Source organism: Micromys minutus, assembly GCF_963924665.1.
Source record: "Micromys minutus genome assembly, chromosome: 16".
Lineage (NCBI taxonomy): Eukaryota > Metazoa > Chordata > Mammalia > Rodentia > Muridae > Micromys > Micromys minutus.
Genome location: NC_137985.1, coordinates 7823599 through 7830230, shown reverse-complemented (window position 1 = coordinate 7830230; position 6632 = coordinate 7823599).

The window sequence follows — 6632 nt, the reverse complement described above, 5'->3', positions numbered from 1 at the left end:
TGCATGGCTGTATGAAGGTTCACTGCTCATGATTTCTGTCTTAGCCTTTAAAATCTGCGCTCAAAATTTAATCCTCCCATCTATTCTACCAAGAATTTTCAAATTTTGCTTTAATTATGAAACTTTTATAAATCACAAATGGAATTTACGTACAGATTTTTAGAGCTAACTATAAATATTCATCTGTGGATTTATATTAAATCCCAGCATTTTGTGAAATTAAATTAAAATCATCTCCAGTCACGTGAAGCACACAATGACTTGGTAGTATCTCAGTGGAAGAACTGGACTGAATGAGACTGTCCCATCTCATATCCGGTCTGTCATCTCTTATCCGTTTAACAACCACTGGCTGGGTTTTAAACTCACACTTTGAGCCATGCCAGTTCATTTTATTTAGTTAGTTGTTGTTTTTCCTTTATAATTTCATTTAGAATTTGTTCTGTTAATACATCTGAGGGCATAAGTATTGATTTATTTATTTACCTTTTTATTTTTTGTGAAAGAATCTGGCTCCATTGCTGTCTCAGCCCAGAATATCTGAGATCAAAAGCATTGTGTATTTTCAAAATACACTTCTGTCCCTAAAACCTCTCCTGGGCTTTTTGTCATCACCAATGCTCCTCATGGATGGACTTGACTCTCCCTCCACTCCTTTCAGTTACACTGCCAATGGGTTTCTATGTGATGATGCTCTAACTTTGCCCTTTGTAATACTTAGTTTTATTGATTATATGATATAAACTTTCTCAGTATTCATGCATATATAATTCATGGTATTCAATGACTATTGCACTTCTCTACAATACTAACGCACTATGATAAAGTTCTGTCAAAATGTCAGAATCGACTTTTTAAGAGAAAACTGTTACTCATAAATGAATAACACTTGAAAGTGAAAACAAAGAAAACATTTTGTAGAAAGTACTGTCAATCTTTTAATATATATGAACAGAATATATAAACTTCAAAAATGGTAAAAAATACATTGAAAATTAGAAAAGTAACAGAGTTGAGTCTAAAATTTCTTAAAATTTATTTTTTTAAATTATGTTTATCTGTGTGTGTTTGTGTTATATGAATTCCAGCCCCTAGATCCTGGAATAAAGACTTAGAATTAAAATATGTATTTACAAATATGTAGATCATATACCTGGTTTCATCACGTGGCTGGTTACCTCTGCTCAGGTATCATGTGTCATGTCTTTCCTATTTCTTGGAAACAGTTCCTATACCTGACTCTATCCCAGAATTCTTTATGCCTCCTGATGTTCCACCTTCTACTCTATCCTTTCCTATAAGTCAAAAGGTTTTTAATTGACAGATGATACATGCATGCAATGCACATAGTGTTATCTTTATATGGCTGTGTTAGTATATGCTGCATTGAGGCAGCTCTATAGATACCAGAAGAAGGTGTCTAATTCCCTGTATATGCTGGTGTAGGAGGTAGGTGATTGTGATAAATGCAACGTGAGTGTTTATAGTTTGGTTTCCCAAGAATGACAACAAGTGCCGTTAACCATGTCTACAGCCAAAAATAAACTTTTATAAAGTAAAATGAAATAAGAATTGACTTTTTTGGTACAAATAGGGTAATGCTGCCAACCCTGCTAGCAAGCCACGCTTTTTAGTTAGCTGGGCAAATGGCCTCAAGTTCGATCACTCTGATGTTCTCTGTGATCAGTATTTTCTTCATTAACAACATGGCTGAACTTTATTCTGAACTTTATTCATTTTTTCATTATCCTCCTTAATTAAAACAGGAATGAATGAATTATTGCACTATAATCTAACTTGGTGGGACTAGTGGCATACTTCAACAGGTATGCTCCTACCTACAAACTTGATGATATGTGTTCAAACCCTGGAACCCACAAAGGAAAAAAAAGAGAGCAGGTACACATGTGCTGTCTGCTGATCTCAACATGTATACCATGGCATTCATGAACCTCTCATGCACACAAAATAAATATAATGTAAAACTGTAAAGAGCCCATTCCAATATTTTTTCAGGAAGCAAAATTCATATAAATGCATAATTCTATATATTGCTAAAATTTTGCCTCAAAGTTCAGCAATGTGATCCTGAATTAATTCACTCTGCTTAATTCACTGTGCTGTGGATGGTAATATTTGAAATTACCAGCTGAATCCTACTCTGGCAATCTCTGTCTATTTTTCAACCTTACAAACAGGTGCCTTTATACATTATCATATTATATTTTAGCCTTTTCTATGTTTATTTCTATTCTGAAACAAGTTCTCACTATTATAGTTCAGGCTAACTTCAAAACAAAGCAATCCTTCAAACTCAGAAGAAAGACTGGGTTTATTTTTAAATGTTAATTCTGATTTGTATGGTGTCTTCAAGTTTATTTTAACTAGGCATATAATTTACCATAAGACAATCAAGTCATTTTATAGTCTACCATTTAATTTTTACACATATAATTAGTGGCTGATTGCATAGCTATTATAGATTATCAAAGAAATTTATTTTGAGCGTTTCTTATATACATTAGTCAAATAATGTTCATATTTGTGCTGAAATTTCCAATGTACTTGGTTCTTTCCCATGGCTAATCACCTCATGTTGCACTGTAGCTTTGGTTTGTATTTTTATTGTTTTTAAAACTCAACATGTTAGTATATGTACTTAAGCAGTAGAGAAACATACACAGATATACTGATAAAATTATAAAAGAGAATAAATATACTACAAATTACTTAGGCTATTTATATTAATTCAAAATGTGCAGGTTATAAACTTGTATTTTTATTTTTTCTAAAACAGTTTTAAAGCAAAATATTTTTTCTGAGGTATTTTGGCACTCAAAGGAATAACTAAATTAACCTATAATAAAAGGGAAATGATTCTCAGATAAATGGTAGTCATTTTGAAGGGATTTTCTCTGTTTTGTTAAAATTCAATATAATGGCACAAAACCAGCTGCTAATAAATCATTATGTGGAATTTTAAGGTTATTATGAGAACCACGCATGTTAGTAGACATCAAAGATGAGATAAATCCAACAGTGAAGAGAAAGGTTAAATGCCCTATAAAGCAAAGAATGCATTTCTCAGAACTACTGCAAATTTTTGACCATTTATCTTCTGTCAAAACAATAATCTGTCAACTCACAATGAAATTCTGATAGCTGGGAGTGTAGCTCATTAATGCTCCATGTGCTAATGATGCTCACAGCCTTGGTTTTAATCTGCAGCATCAAGACATTGTAAAGCACAAACAAATCAAGTACAAAAAAGCATCATTCTAAACTGGCAATTAAGGATAATTTCCTTACTTAGTTACTACAATCTAATTGTTTAAATCCAAGTTTATAAGAATGAGTACATATTTTATGAATGAGGAAGAAGGCTTCACAATAATACTTAATAAACAGAGATATATTTCCACATCAATATTAGTAATAACACACAAAAATTCATTCTAGTTGATGTCTAAAAACTACCTGTAGCATCTCAGTCTCCAAACACCATTACCCCTAATGTTGATATATACTGTTATACACAGATACTATGAGATGAGAAAGATGCATAATGATGTATGAATATGACTAATCAGATTATGCAGAATAAGTGCCATCCACATTAATTAAATTCCACATTAATTTTTCTTCTTGCTATAACATGATATCCAACAAAACAAATTTTATTATTTTATTGTATATTTTATGTATTTACACGTCAAATATAAACCCCTTCCCAGTTGCCCCTCCAGAGCCCCCTCTATCTCATGGCTACTCTCCCTGCTTCTATGAGGGTGCTGCCCCTTTCACCCACCCACACTCACCTCATTGCCCTGGCATTCCTGTACACTAAACAAAAGGCCTTTTCTCCCATTAATGCCAGACAACGCCATCCTCTGCTATGTGCGGAACGGGCCCTTCATGTTGGTGGTTTAGTTCCTGGGAACTCTGGAGAGTTTGTTTGGTTGACATTGTTGGGTTCTTATAGGGTGGCCCTTCAGCTTCAGCAGTCCTTTCTCTAACTCCTCCATTAGGGACCCCATGTTCATTCCAACAGTTGGCTGTATTTGTCAGTCTCTGGCACAGAATCTCAGGAGACAATTATAACAGACTCATGTCAGCAAGTACTTCTTGGCATCAGCAATAGTGTCTGGGTTTGATGTCTGTATATGGGGTGGATCTACAGGTGGGGCAGTTTCTGCATGGCCTTTCTTTTTTTTTTTTTCTTTCTTATTTTTTTTTTTTTTTGTCTTCAAAACAAGATTTATTTTTTTTTAACATGAAAATACATGGAAAATACATTGGTCTCTTATCTGTTACAAATAAGACTCAAATTATTAATCATAACAAGAAGTGTTTCTTGAGATATTTCCATCTACACAAAAGATTAACAGCTTATTATTTTTTTTAAAGATTTTAAATATTTTTTGCTTAAAATTATACATTTTTGTCAGTACTGTTTTTCAGACATTAAAATAAATTTTACATAAAACCATGTGAATATGTTTTTTAGTCAGTACTTGATTTTTTTCAAGGGCTTGACAGTATGCATTGAAAACGTACTAGTTGCAATAAGCGTAAAGTACATGCAAAACAAAACGCAACATGGAAATAGTCAAAGTCTTCTTGTTTTGTGAATATATGTATAGTTTTTGTTTTCTTTATTTCTTGGACTTCATACAGTCTGTGAGTTGTTTCTGGGGGAGTGCAAGCCTCTGGGGTTAGCATCCCACTATCAGTGACTGCATATTATGTCTGTTCTTTTGTGACTGGGTTATCTCACTCAGGATGATCTTCTCTAGATGCAGCCATTTTCTTAAGAATTTGGTTAAGTCATTGTTTCTGGTGGCTGAGTAGTATTCCATTGTGTATATGTACCACAATTTTTGTATCCATTCGTCTTCTTCTGCATGGCCTTTCATTTAGTTTGTACTCCAAACGTTGTCTCTGCATTTCCTTTAGACAAAAGCCATTCTGGGTTAAAAGTATGGGGATAAGTGGGTAACCCCATCCCCCAACTGGTAGTCTTACATAACCTCTGAATATGGTCTCTAGAGGCCCTCTTACACATTTGTTTGTCATTCAGCTAATCTCATCCTTATTTAATCCTGGGAGCCTATTGCTTTACTGGCATCTGGGACTTAGAGGTGGCTACCCCCAGTTCCTCATGCCCCATTGCTACACACCTCTTTTCACATTACAGACAAGTCTCATCATTCTAGTCTCCTACCATACCTGATTCTGCCTCCCCTGGTCTTCCCCTCTCCTTCCTCTCTTCCTCCCAAGTCCCTCCCACCCTTTATAGCCAATGAGTATATTGTTCCTCTTCTTAGAAGGACTGAAGCATCCACATTTTGGACTTTCTTCTTCTTGAGCTTAATATGGTCTATGAATTGTGTCTTGGGTATTTCAAGCTTTTGGGCTAACATCTACTATCAGTGAGTACATACTATGTGTGCTCCTTTGTGAATCATGCTTAATGAGGTAACCTAGTTAACAAAACAATTTAAGAGAAGGAATTTACCCTGTCTCATGGCTTAAGAGCATATGGTGCTTTATGGTTGGTAAACATGACAGAACCATGATGACAGGGGTATGCTGCTCTGACTCCTCATATCTGAGACAAGGAGATGCTGATATTCAGCTGACTTGCTCCTTGTCTCTTCTTATTCTGTCCTTGATACCAGTTCATTGAGATTGTGCTGAGCCTTATTAAGGGTACATGTTCCCTCCTCAGTTAAATCTCTCTGTAAACACCCTCAAGCAGGAGATTTCAAATCCCGTTAGGTTAAGAATGAAAATTAGCAATCCCAGGGGCTTATGTGACCACACTGTATATTTCTGTTTTACTTTGTTCAACAAGAATCTTTAACGTTGTGAAACAGGCTTAAAGCAAAATTAATCTGAGCCAGACCATATTAAGTTAAAAGAATATCTGTCATCAAATCAAAACTCTTTAAGGAAGTAATGGTCACATTTACCTTCATTCTACATGAATATACTAATAGATTGTTTTGTGACAATATAAATCTCTCACAGTGTTTTCCCAATTATTTTTTTCTGGATGCTTGGTTGCATTACGTATTTGGGAAGAAGGACCCTCTGAGTCATTCTTTAAGGAAAAATTAATTAACCCCAAAGGAGACTTATTCAACTCCTTCAACATCTCAAAAACAGTTTTGAAAATATGCTTTTATCACATTGCCATTAATTTAAAGAAATACACAAATTCTTCTTTTTCTAACTTTCATTGGAATTTACTATCAACCTCAGCATTAGTAGAAAAAATTTGGTAAAAATATTTGTGTGATGTAAGATTGACACAGGGTTGACAAATGTGGTAGTTGATAATGCTGTCTACCGTATTTCCTAACATTATGATTTATGTACCTTTTCCACACTAGGCTCTGTCCCTAAGTTCTTTATGCAGCCATAGAAACCTAATTTCTCTTGCTGTACTCCAAGTCAAATGTATAAAGGGAGCCCAGGCCACTTGACAGCATTCCTCAATCAACTCAAAATAGTCAGAATTCTCAGTTATCTCAGGACACAAATAAAATATACTTGAATGCCTTGAGTGGTGACATCTATACATGTGGCCCTTGGTATTTTTAACTCAATGGAGAACTCCCTTGGTC